Source organism: Balaenoptera physalus, assembly GCF_965194825.1.
Source record: "Balaenoptera physalus genome assembly, chromosome: 13".
Classification (NCBI taxonomy): Eukaryota; Metazoa; Chordata; class Mammalia; order Artiodactyla; family Balaenopteridae; genus Balaenoptera; species Balaenoptera physalus.
In genome coordinates, this window is record NC_138892.1 from 65,003,588 (window position 1) to 65,017,506 (window position 13,919).

The 13,919-nt window shown below is 40.6% G+C and overlaps 1 protein-coding gene across 4 annotated transcripts in view; it reads right to left on the bottom strand.

Annotated features, from left to right (window-relative positions):
* SPATS2 (spermatogenesis associated serine rich 2) overlaps window positions 1-13,919 on the bottom strand; it is a 141,078-nt gene that overhangs the window by 100,274 nt on the left and 26,885 nt on the right. The gene's annotated exons all lie outside the window — the stretch shown is intronic.

The window sequence follows — 13,919 nt, forward strand, 5'->3', positions numbered from 1 at the left end:
TTCTAAGTCCCAAATTTAAAACAGCTCTGAAACCAGTAGTCTCTATGGAAGCAGCTTTTATCCTCACTCAGGATCAAACTAATCCCCAGACACTCTGAGGAAAGAAAGAGTAAAATCAAGTTGCACCAAAAATCTTTACACTCAGCATTCATTCTAATCCTCCAAACCACTTTCATGGCTTGTAACATGCCACAAAAATATTACTCTAGCAAGTAATTATTTTGTCCAAAAATGAACAGAGCAATTTAAGTTGGAAATAATTTGCTACCCATGTCATTCATAAATCCACGCTACTATAATTCTTAATATGAATGGATAATGCATGTAGCATATCATGCATTAAATATTCTAAAAGGTAAGTTTTCATCCAGTTGAAATTAGTTAAGTAAATACTGGCCGATTAAAACGCATGAAAAGTTAACTCTTCCTTCTCCCTCCCCATCTCTACTCCCTCCAAACCAACAGGAACATTTCAGATGGTAATGTGTGTCAATTAGAAGTAAAGAGAATGCGGATAAACAAAACAACTGGAAAAGGTACAGAATGCCACGCCCCAAAAGAGATGTTACCACTTCCAAGTTGCAACTGAAGTTAAAGAACTATAGTGAGAAGTCTTCACCATTTTCAGTAATTCAAAATAAGGTACGTATTGTCCTCCTCCTTGGGAATGTAACTCATTCCAAAACTTTCTTTTCTGACTCTTCTCGAGGCTCTTAAACCTCGAGCATGTGTTGTAGGATTCTATTAAAGCTTTGTAAGAGTATTGTTCAAATACCAAGTAAAAAAACTAACCGAATTGTTTAAGATAAAAGTTAACAGGCTTTTCCCTCTACCCCAATTCAACAATGTATAGATCTGGATACCAAGGAAAAAAAAAAGGTAGATGATTAAATACAGGCATTTCTTCTTCCCAGAGTAGGAAGAGCAATATGGCAGGCAGCTATTTCTTTAACAACTTCCTATTCACTAAGCCATCCTCTTTTTTCAGATCATCAGAGAATTTGGGTAAATTTCTCATGATGTACAAATCCAGAGAGCAAGGTAAAAAAAGAAACACCGGAAAAAAAAGAAAACAAAGTGGGAAGAACACAAAAATGCAGTATTCACATTGCCTGGTTGACCATAAACAATAAAGCAAAATATATTCACTGCCACCTTCTTTTCATCTAGAGAGAAAAGGAAAAAAATAACACAATAGCCTCTACAAATATATATCATAAAATACCCCAACTTTTCCAAATATTTTACCTCCAGAGCCAGATCACTGTGCTAAGGTGAGCAAAGTCTCTTCAGATGGGGTCAGGCAGTAGAGTGCTTCTAAAGACCATGCCCTAATGCTATTCAAAGTTTCTTATAACCTGCTTTACCACCTGCTCTAGAGTCCCCAAATTTAAAATTACTTCTATCACCTACCCCCTTTTCAAAATCTCCCTTAAAGGTATCCCTTAAGAAAACTAGTTAAATTCAACTGAAAGTGTAAATGACAAACAGGTACACATACTCTTTAACCCTTGGAAAAACGTTACTCATCGATTCAAACAAATCTCTGTGGCGGAATTTTTAATAGTTTGAGAGTTTTTCTTCTTTCTTTCTTTGTTCCTTTTGTTTTCTCTTTTTGGGATGGAGGCACCGTTATACCTACTCTCATACAGAAGAAAGAAGAGAGAGAGAAAAAAATGCCAAGTCCAAAGTTCCCATGTCCTATCTCTACTGAAGAAAAGAGGCATTTGTTACTGTGAAGTCTCCTTCCACAGGTCTTGACAAATCCATTCTTCAACATTAAATCATGGGAGGTGATCTCCTACTTCCACCACCCCCATGAACAGGAAAGAGAAAGCCTGCCCTAACAAAGTGTGACCTACTATATGCTAGCTTCCAAAATTTTTTGATAGGGGTATGTGTGGGGCATTTTGTGTTTTAAAACATCTTTGCAAATTCTTTGATTTCACTCCCATCAAAAAAACAGAGTCTGGGAATTCCCTGGTGGTCCAGTGGTTAGGACTCCACATTTCCACTGCTGGGGGCCTGGTTTTGATCCCTGGTTGGGGAACTAAGATCCCACAAGCCACATGGTGCAGCCAAAAAAAAAAAAAAAAAAAAATTAGGTAAGGTCCAATTCTCCTCCCCACAAAGAGAATGAAGCAGAAGTGACACTGAGCAACCTCGGAAATTAGGTCATAAAAGGTGATAAAATCTCTGCCTGGCACCTTCCCAGTTCAGGCAAGTTTGCAGTCCTGAATTACCATATAAGGTATCCAGCCACCCTATATCCCTGATTCTGGAGAAACCATGGGACAAGACCTCAGAGGGTTAGAGACATCCGAGGGGTGCCAGCTGTTTCAGTCTTCCGAGCTCTGCCACCAGACTTGTGAATGAGGAATCCTTGGAGATGACCCCAGGCTCAGCTACCATCTGCCTCTAACTGCGTAACAGACTTTGGTGAGGAAGCGTTTTAGATGATTCCAGCCCCAGCTATCATCTGATTGCATCCTCATGAGAAACCGTGAGAAAGAACTGCCTAGCTGAGCCCAAACATCAGAATCATGAAAGATAAAAGGAGTGTTGTTTTACATCACTCAATTTTGGCATGGTGTGTTACACAGCAAAAGATAACCAAAACAGATTTTGGTATAGGGAGTGGGTTACTTCCATAACAAAAAGTTAAAATGTTTAGTTTTGGGACTGGATGGCAGGAGAAAGCAAGAAGGGCCTTGAAAGTGTTAGTGAAAGCCTGAAGGGTCTTAAGGACACTGGTAGGAAGCTGTCAACAAAGACTTAAAACAGGGATCACCAAACTACATTCTATGGGCAAAATTCAACCTGCTGCCTGTTTTTGTAAATAAAATTTTATTGGAACACAGTAACACCCATTTGCTTACATCCTGTCTATGTCTATGGCTGCTTTCTCACTATGACAGCAGAGTTGAGTAGGTGTGCCAAAGATCATAAGGTCCAAAAAGCCTAAAATATTTACGATCTGGCCCTTGACAGAAAAAGGTTGCTAATCCTCGGCTTAAAAGAAAGTGAGGAAAGCCTTATTGGAAGCTATAGAAAAGGAGAATCTTATTAGATAATGGTGGAAAGTTTAGCAAACCTTTCACCTGCAGTAATGTGAAAAATAGAAAATATAACTAATGAACTGATGAATCTGGGTAAAGAGATTTCCAGGCATAATGTCAAAAGTATCAACTGCTTTTTTTAGCTGTGTTCCACAAAGTACAGGTAGAGAGAGATAAGAAAAAGAAGGAATTATATAATTTTCAAGCAGAATATAGAGGACATATAAAGGAGTCAGGACTTGCTAGGTCCAAAAATAAATGTTTCTTATTCCCAGGCTCCCCATATAGCAAACGTTTCTCAAATTAAGAAATGCCCTCTGGGCAAAGATCAAATCCAAGGCAGTGTCAGGGAAACATGGCCTAAAGATTAAATTTTTGTTTAGACCAAGGGTTGGCAAACTTTTCCCATAAAGGGCCAGATAAATATTTTAGGCTTTGAGGGCCATACACAGTCTCTGTTGAACATTCTTCTTTTATTTTTTAACAGCCCCTTAAAAATGTAAAAACAGTGGCTCCCCTGGTGGCGCAGTGGTTGGGAATGCGCCTGCCAATGCAGGGGACACGGGTTCGAGCCCTGGTCCAGGAAGATCCCACATGCCGCGGAGCAACTAAGCCTGTGTGCCACAACTGCTGAGCCTGCGCTCTGGAGCCCGCGAGCCACAACTACTGAAGCCCATGAGCCTGGAGCCTGTGTTCCGCTACAAGAGAAGCCACCGCAGGGAGAACCCTGTGCACCGCAGTGAAGAGGGGCCCCCGCTCACCGCAACTGGAGAAAGCCCGCGCGCAGCAATGAAGACCCAACGCAGCCAAAAATAAATAAATAAAATTTTTTAAAAAAATAAAAATGTAAAAACAGAGAATTCCCTGGTTGTCCAGTGGTTAGGGCTCCCCGCTTCCACTGCAGGGGACATGGGTTCAATCCCTGGTCAGGGAACCAGATCCCGCGAGATGCGCGGCGCAGCCAAAAAAAAAAAAAAAAAAGTAAAAACAAATCTCAGATCACTGGCCATAGTTTGCCTACCCCTAGTTAAGACTCCAAAGAGATTTTAAGGCAGAGTCTCACAGATGCTTTCAAACATAAGGCCTTCTAAGAATATTAAAGGTGTTGTCCCACAAAAGGCTTAAAGGAACCTGACAGGGTTCAGGACATGCTACCCCCGAATATGGCACCCTAGCAATATTGAATATTTTAAGCTGAAGAATCTTGAGAAAAGATCAGAAAGAGGAAGGTCACTCTGTGGGGGTCTTCCCCCCACCTTCTCCCCTGAAGCAAGTCATAAAACCCTCATGTAAGAGGTGCCCCTCCCTATACCTGGAAGAAGGGAACATCAGTATCTCCAAAGACAAAGGGACAAGGAAAGGAATCCTAACAAACAGGCCTTGCTAAATTTCCCCCAGTTTACTACACTTACTTCACACTCTTTGATATATCTTTCTCCACACTGTCCACTCTTCATTAAACCTAGCATAAAAATACTCAGGTTCAAACATTTCTTTGAGTCTTCATTTACATCTCCCATTTCACATAAAATTTATATCAGATAAGTCTGTATACTTTTCTCCTCTTAATCAGCCTTTGCCAGTTTAATTTTCAAATCCAGCCAGGGACCCTAAGAGGGTCAAGGAAAACTCTTTTCTCCTCTACAAAGCCTAAGGGAGAGAAGGGGTTATATCAATGTGTAAATGTGGCTTTTGTCTAATAGAGTGAACCCCTCAGCAAGAGTCACAGAGAATTTTACGTTCAGAAACATTGTCATCTTGGACTAAAAAGGACAGAGACAGTACAAAATGAAAAAAGGCTTTTGGGACCCCCACCCCACCCTGCCCAAAGCTCTGTGGGCAGGACACAGGCTGGGAAAATTACTTACTGCAAACAGAGAATACATTTTACAGAAAAGGAATGATAATTCAAAGGGCAAAACCAAGAGCCGTAGAGGACGGTTCCTAGGCAGTAGGGGCTGAACCCTAATCACAAAACTAGCAATATGTTGGCTGGATTTCAGAACTGGTACTGACCGGTGACTATTGTGTTCCTTATATTTTTTCTTTATTTTTGAACAGGAGTGTCTACAGTTGTTATCTTAGGCCCATCCATTATTGCATATTGGGTGGGCTGGGTATGGAGAAAGATAAGGTGATTCTTTAGTCCACAGGTCTTCAAAGTGAAGGCAAGGGTACTCAAGGAGCTATACCCAAGGAACTAATAAATCCAAATAGCCTTATCTGCACCTGGATCTGATTTAGATGACAAGATCCTGGATCTCTAGCCTGAGCCTGATGCTGTACTAGATAAGACTTTGGAGGCTTTGAGAAGGAGTGCTTGTGTTTTGCATGTGGAGGAAGATAAATACTGTAATTTGTAGCCAGAGAGAAGACTAAAGTGGCTTTGAAATAAGTCTGCATATTCTTGACACTCCTCCCAGCAAGAGGTGGAGTCTAATCCCCTTCCCTTTGAATATGGATCGGCCTTAGTGACTTGCTTCTTTTTCTTTTTTTTTTTTTTTAATAAATGTATTTATTTTATTTATTTATTTTTGGCTGTGTTGGGTCTTCCACTGCTGCGCGCAGGCTTTCTCTAGTTGCGGCGAGCAGGGGCTCCTCTTCGTTGCAGTGCGCGGGCTTCTCATTGCGGTGGCTTCTCTTGTTGCAGAGCACAGGCTCTAGATGCGCGGGCTTCAGTAGCTGCGACGCGCAGGCTCAGTAGTTGTGGCTCACAGGCTCTAAAGCACAGGCTCAGTAGTTGTGGCGCATAGGCTTAGTTGCTCGGTGGCATGTGGGATCTTCCCGGACCAGGGATCGAACCTGTGTCCCCTGCATTGGCAGGCGGATTCTCAACCACTGTGCCACCAGGGAAGCCCCAGTGACTTGTTTCTAATGAATAAAATGCAGTGGAAATTGACACTGATTCTGAATTTAGTTCATAAAAGACAATATAGTTCCCTTCTGGCTCTCTTACTCCGAACAAGTACTTTTAGAGCCCTAAGCCTCCAGGTAAGAAGTCTGGCTACCATGAAGCCCCTATGCTGGAAAGACTACACAGAAATAGGGAAAGATACCAAGGATCCCCAACTATTCCAGCTTCTACCTATTTGGACTTCCCTGCTCAAGTGCCATGCATGTGAGTCTGGTAGGAAGCCTCCGAAATAACCCCAGGCCCATCTAACTACCAGCACGTAAGAGGACTCATGCAACAATCACTTAGCTGAGCCCAGTCAACACCCAGAACCATAAGAGTTTTATGCCAAATTTGGAGTGGTTTTGTTCCTTAGCAATAGATAACTGCAACAACACGACTGGAGACCCTAGCCTAAAATGTTAGGAGGTGAAACTTAGCCTGCCTTTCTATATTACCAACCAAATAACATAAAACAGCATCTTTATGCTCTCCCCAACTCCTTCTTCTTCCCACAGTAGAAATATTTGATTCGACCACGGTAAAAAATATTTTCATGGCTGATTTAAATGTATACAATTACAATGTGACAAGTATTATGTTTCAAACTGTATGTCAGTCTAACTTTAAATGTTACTTGAAAGCACCTATATTTACACACACACACACACTCAATGGTTTGCTGCTTCCTAGCATATTATTTCACTTATTTTACAAATGTTTTTTAATAATTAAGTAATTTGAGACTGGTAGTCATACTACCTCCTCTGCAACATAACACTAATATGTAGTGTTTTAAAAAGTGGTCATACCTGCAGCAGAACTAGAATAATCGTCACTAATATATAATAACCACTATTTCTAAGGTCTCTTCATTGTTAAATGCCATGATCTAAGTTCAGAGAAAATAAATCTTTTGCATTTGAAGATATACAATTCAATATGTTTTAGATCACTGGCAGGGAATTTAATGTTCTAGCTCTTAAAAGAAACAATGGAATATAATGTTCACAGATTATAAACATGGTTAAGCTCAACTTCTGTAGAGAAACTGTAACAGCTGAGCCAAGAACTAATTGGACCCAGCAGAATGGCAGAAGGTACTCTGGAATAGGAAGAGTAAAGAGGCCTGAGGTCAAGATAACTTACTCTGAACATGTAATTACTTTCTCTATTGTATAAACACTTGCAACTAGACATTTTAAGGAAAAAAAGCCTTAATCCTCTATGAAAACAAATAACTAAAACATCCTAAATTATTTAGCAGCAGTTTAATTCACCTTTTTTCACTCTTTCCTAGACTGTCACATGTTTGATTTTTTTTTTTTTTTTTTTTAGCAAGCAAGCATTGAGAAGAAAAAATCAAATATAATCACTTTGAGAAGAAATTTTAAAGAATAAAACATATGTTCTGCTTTAGATATGATTCTTTGAACATTGGGTAATGCATATACCCCCAAGTATACACATACCCAGCATATACATTACATATACCCAAGTTCAGGTAACTAAAAGGAAAGAGAAGGTCAGTGTGCAAAAGTCTATTTAACTCATAATATGTCTGATTTTAAATATCAGTCTGGGTTCTGGGTCCTGATAGCAGAAAGTCACCTAATACAAAGGGAGAAGAAAGATTCTCTCTTGCTCACAGGGCAGAAGTTTAGGCTCTATACAAATTGTGAAATAAGTAAAGGTCATTCTTCCACAGAGAGTCCACAACTACCTAATTCTTCCTTTCTCAATCAAAAGCCCCTCAATAAAACTGACTTCAGGTGTCAGAAAAACACTAAACTCATTCAACTAAGTCACATTAAAGAATGAATTTTTGAGAGCCCCTAACCTTTCCATGAGATAAAAGACTGTAAACAGTATAATGCAATATAATGGGAAAAATTCTGGTTTCCCCAAAAAATCTCCTTTAAGCTCTACATCAAAGAGATGGGGCCATTATATTTACCACTGGATCCCTCAGCATCTAGTACAGGGATAAGCACATTAGTAAGCACTCGAAACTCTGCATAAATGAATATTTTGCTTTTATTCCCCATTTAACAAATATGCATTCTAGTTCCATTCTATCAGTAATGAGCTACATAACCTTTGGCAAGGTGCTGGATCTCTCAAGCTTTAGTTTCCATCACACAACATAAAATAAGGTGAGGTGCGGACTGGGGATGAGGATTAGATAGTAAGTCTCATGAGGCCAGTGACTGTCTTACTCACCTCTGTATCTGTGTCTAACAAAGTGGCTAGGGCACATTCAGATATTTACTGGACAAAGTTTCTTCCAGCTCTAGGACTTCCCTGGTGGTCCAGTGGTTAAGAATCCGCCTTCCAATGCAGGGGACGCAGGTTCGATCCCTGGTCAGAGAACTAGGATCCCACATGCCGCAGGGAAACCAAGGCCATGCGCTGCAACTACTGAGCCTGCGGGCTCTAGAGCCCACGTGCCACAACTAGAGAGAAGCTCGCGTGCCACAACTAAGACCTGACACAGCCAAATAAATAAATAAATATTTTTAAAAAAAGTTTCTTCCAGCCCTGACCCTATAATTCTTCATCGTTTTTAACTTAGCTTTTTCAGCATACAGTATTATAGTCCACTAAGCAGGAGATTTAAGACTCCTCCTCTACACTGAGATCAGTTCCAGTAAAGGCCTTTTAAAACAAAACACTTCTAAAATCTTCTCCACCTCTCCACACAGGTGCTTTGTGTGACTGATATTATTTATCCCCTGGATGCAGCTTTTAGAAAGGTAAGATTTGGACAAAGACAGGATGCCAGAAGCAATACAATTTTCCAGATTCTTCTGAATTGGTGTTATTCCAGTTTGATTTTATTATGCTACTTAAAACACTATTAGAAGTACCTGGAATAATCAGGTTAATCCATCTGCAATCCAAAAATGTATTCCAAAGTCAAATATTATTATTATTATCTATTCCATATGCCCATCCTTTAGCATAAATGACTGAGAGCTACATCCATTTATTTAAGTCCATGTTTTTCACAGCATGCAACCAACACTACCACCTACTCATTATTTAGAGTCCTTTCCGTAGCACTATTATAAAAGGTTACATTTAAGAGGACCTTGGGGAATTCCCTGGAGGTCCAGTGGTTAGGACTCCGAGCTTTCACTGCCGAGGGCCCAGGTTCAACCCCTGGTCGAGGAAATAAGATCCCGCAAGCCGAGTGGTGTAGCAAAAAAAATTAAAACTTTAAAAATAAAAGGACCTTGTGCCTTTGGAACACTATCACTCCAAATTTGGTGTAGCCTTCAAAAAGTTGGCACATCTCTGCTATCAGGTAGTAATGAGCATAATAAATTCAAGGACTTCAGCTAGAACAAATTATTATGATTGACATATTCCCAAATTATTAAAGTCTAATAACAACTTTTGAAATATTAATCTATATCCTCAGTAGCAATGTACAGTCTGTACCCTGCCAAAGAGCACTTACATTATGTCCATTCAATCACCCACTAGGTACCAGACACTGTTCTAGCCCAGGGGTCAGCAATCTTTTTCTGTAAAGGGCCAGACAGCAAATATTTTAGGCTCTACAGGCCTTACAGTCTCTGTCGCAACACTCAACTCGGCTGTTGTAGTCTGAAAGCAGCCACAGACAATACAATAATGAATGTGCATGGCTATGTTCTAATTAAACTTTACTTACAAAAACAGGCAGCAGGCCATTTTTAGCTTGCCAGCCCCTGTTCTATGCCTATGGGGAGACAGCAGTGAAACAAATTTTTTTAAGTAAAGTTAAAATTTTTTAACTAATTAATTACTTAAAATACACCTGCATACACACAGCCTGTCAGATGCTAATAAGTGCTATGGAGAAAAGTAAAAGCAGGATCAAGGGGGTAAGGACACTCAGGACTTCACTGATAAGATGACATCTGAGCCCAACACCTAAAGGAAGAGGAAAAGTCATGCTACCTCCATAGAAAAAGCATTTCAGGGAGAGGTAATGGCAAGTATAAAGGCTCTGAAGAAGAAACAACCTGGCATCTTAAAAAAACCAGCAAGGATGTCACTGTGGCTATAGGGATATGAGCAGAGGAAAGAGTCATAGGAAATTAGGCCAGAGAGGTAAACTGAGGCCAGGTTCCATACAATCTTTTAAGGCCACTGTCAGAACTTTGTTTTTTACTCTGAGATGGAAAGCCCCTGGAAGGCTTTGAGCAAAGGAGTGACAACCTGACTTGACTTACTTTTTAGGGGATTGTTCTGGATGTCTGCTGGGAACAGACTGTACAGAGATAAGGGCAGAAGTAGAGAAATCAGTCAGAAGGCTAATGCAATAATCCAGGAAAGAGAGAATGGCAGTTTGAATCTTGGTGGTAGCAGTAGAAACGGTGATCAGCTTCAGCATGTATCCTAAAGGTAAAACTAGATTAGATGTGAAATGTTACAGACAGAAAAGCATCAACTAGGTTTAAGGCTCGAGTAACCAGAAGGAGAGTCTTTATTTCCTGTTATGGGGACGACTGTGGGAAAAATCTTGAGGGAAGCATATTAAGTTCGAGATGCGTAACAGACACCACATAGAGATGTTAGGTGGGCAATGAGATATACAAGTTTGGAGTTAATATACTTTTACATTATGATTATTCCCAGTACATCTGATCTCTCCAACTGGGTTATAAAATCCTTAAGAATAAAACCCCTGGACTTCCCTGGTGGCGCAGTGGTTAAGAATCCGCCTGCCAATTCAGGGGACACAGGTTCAATCCTTGGTCCAGGAAGATCCCACATGCTGCAGAGCAACTAAGCCCGTGAGCCACAACTACTGAGCCTGCGCTCTAGAGCCCACAAGCCACAACTACTGAAGCCCGCGCGCCTAGAGCCCGCGCTCCGCAACAAGGGAAGCAACTGCAATGAGAAGCCCGTGCACCGCAACGAAGAGTAGCCCTGCTCGCCACAACTAGAGAAAGCCTGAGTGCAGCAACAAGGAGCCAGTGCAGCCATAAATAAATAAACAAACAAATAAATAAATTTTTTAAAAAAGTGAAACCTCGTTTTCACTTTACTCACAGGTATTATCCCCAAGACTACTTACTTTATACACAGTTTTAATAAGATTAGATTTCTAGTTTCTGAATTCATAAATGATAGAAGCAGCAAATTTTAAATGGTGGTGCCAGGGGGTGGAAGACAGCAGCTAAAACTGACAGCTGACAAAGGAATACATAGAAATTATAAAATGCTGACGAAAACTAGAAATATCCAGCATTCCGAGATTAGTCGTCCCTCAGTATCCACTCAGGGGATTGGTTCCAGGACCCCTGCAGATAACAAAATCCTCGGATACTCAAGTCCCTTATATAAAACGTCACAGTATTTGCATATAACCTACGCACATCCTCCTGGATACTTTAAATCATCTCTAGATTATTTTTAATATCTAATACAATGAAAATGCTATGTAAATTAATTGTAAACAGAGTGTAAATACTATGTAAACAGTTGCCAGCCCGTGGCAAATTCAAGTTATGCTTTTTGGAACTTTCTGGAATTTTATTTTTAATATTTTCAACCTACAGTTGGTTGAATCCATCCATGCAGAACCCACAGATACGGAAGGTCGCGTACATTTACTCTAAGAACAAACAGCTGTACATATGTCATTAAGTCAGCAATTCCTGAAAGTGTCTGTTATAGCACAAAATATTTCTAATTATCTTTAGCGACATTTAATGTTATTAACGTTTTAAATGACATATTTTTAAAATATTGCTAATAAAAATGGAAGAAATGGTATGTAAAAGAGTAAACATAATTTATTTGAAGATTTTATGTATGTGTTATTCTCACAGGATTTGTTAGGGAGCAGATAAAATTACACACATGAAAGTCATTTAATAAACATTACTTGGGACTCGCCAAGTAATGGTAGATATAAGATATGGTAGATATAAGAAAAAGCAAGCCATCGTTCAAGCTCAAGTCTCTTCTTGAGAGATAAAAACGTAAACAACTAATTATAATACACTGTGATCAGTGGAATGAAAACAGACTTGGGATTAAGAGATCTGGGTTTGAATTTTGCCGCCATTCTTGGCTTACAGTTTGAGCTGCTAACTATGCTTAGCTTGCCGACCATTCAAAAACAGGCGGCAGGACAGGCCTGTGAGCAGCAGTTTGCCAACCCCTGCTGTACAGGAATATTGGGGATAAAGACAGTGATCAGAATAGCTTATTCTGTGCCCTGTTCCCCTGGCTAAGATAAGGTTTGGAAGTTGCAGAGGCAAACATGTAACTGGACATGTAACTTTCCTCCCTTTCTCTTTGCCTGGCTAATTCCCACTCATCTTTCAGGTCTCTGATCAGATGTCACTAACTCAAGAACCTGCACTCTTCCCCTCCTTACCCCCATCTGAGACTGATCCAGTGCTTTTTCTACAGGCTTCCAAAAAGCCCTCACTACTTATATCAGAGCTTTCACATTAAACTGTAATCTCTGTTTAACTGTCTTTCCTGCTAGACTGTAAATCCAGGTAAGGAGGAACCTGTCTACTTGTTCCACATGATCTCCCAAGCATCTAATTCAGTGCCTGGCACATAGTAGATGCTAGGAAATATCCACTGAAATGAGTGAATCCAGCAATAGTTGAGTCTCCTGTCCAGCAACAGCTCTTTCAGGAACCTGTCAGGACACAGATCCTTGGGTACTGACAGGATCTGTTCTCTCCTTCCAAACAGTACTTTCCTCTCTCCTCCCGGGACACAGGTCAAACTCTTTCCCTCTTCTAACTCCTCTGTTTCCTTGGCCCGATTGAAGGAACTGAAAGCTAATTCTGCCTGAAACCTCTTCCCTCCCTTCCTTTTCCAACTCTAAAGCTACACCTCCCCACTTCCTTACTGTAATCGTGCTGTCATTTCCCCAGCAAGCTAGTAACAGTGTCATTTACCAGTTTCCAGGATATGTAGGATATTTAAGAATAGGGTACTGAAAACATCCAAATATTCTACTTTTCAGTAAGAAAGGGGAGAAAATAGAAGCAGGGAAGGTAAACAACAGGAAATAGAACAGGGAATTCTAGTTTTTGAAGAGATGGATTAACAGCTTTTTACTGGAGATCACTTTGGCCCCAGGAGTAGAAAGCAAGTAACAGAGCTCCAGCTCTGCATTCCCCCCAGCCTCTACACCAGCACCAGTAGTCAAGGAACCCCTTTACTCTGCAGGTTCTTCCCATACCTCTATCCTGCATCTACTTATACTACAATTTGCCTTGAAACATCAAGACTAATCTCATTATGATCTCTAACCCTACTTATATCACTCACTACAAGAATCCGAGGACTCTGGAGTCATTCCAAATCCTCCAACTCTCATCCCCAAACAGCTGAGTACATCATCTTTCATGAACCACCCCCCTCTCCCACTCGTCCCTCAATTCCTGAAATCCTTCCATCATATCCTCTGGAACTCATCAGCAAAATCCCCTATATCTTCAACTTCTTGTCTGAATGGTCCCTTCACCTCTTTGCTCTAATTGAAATCTAACTGCTGAGGCCACTGCTCTCTCTACAGTCCTGTCTGTGGTTGTTTTCTCTCCCACACCCGTTATATTACTGGGCCTGGGGGTAGAAGAAGGAGGTACTCACCTTGTACCTTCTTTCTGCTTCCAGGTTATTCCCCTTTCTTCCTTCCTAAAAAAAGCCCCTGTCAGACCATACCTCCACCTCCCCACCCCTCTGCTACATCTATCCGGATAAGCTGGGTCACTTCTTCTCAAGCCTCAAAGCTTTTAGTTCCTACCTCATTGGTCTGTCATAACTCCAGGTGATTTCAAATGTTCACCTAGATGACTCTTGTGATACTCTGACCTCTCAGTTCCTTGACCTCCTCACGTGCAATGATCTTGTCCTCTACCCTACTTTAGCCACTCACTCCCTTAGTCAATATCCTAGAACTTGTCAATATGATAACTACAGTCTTTCCATGATCT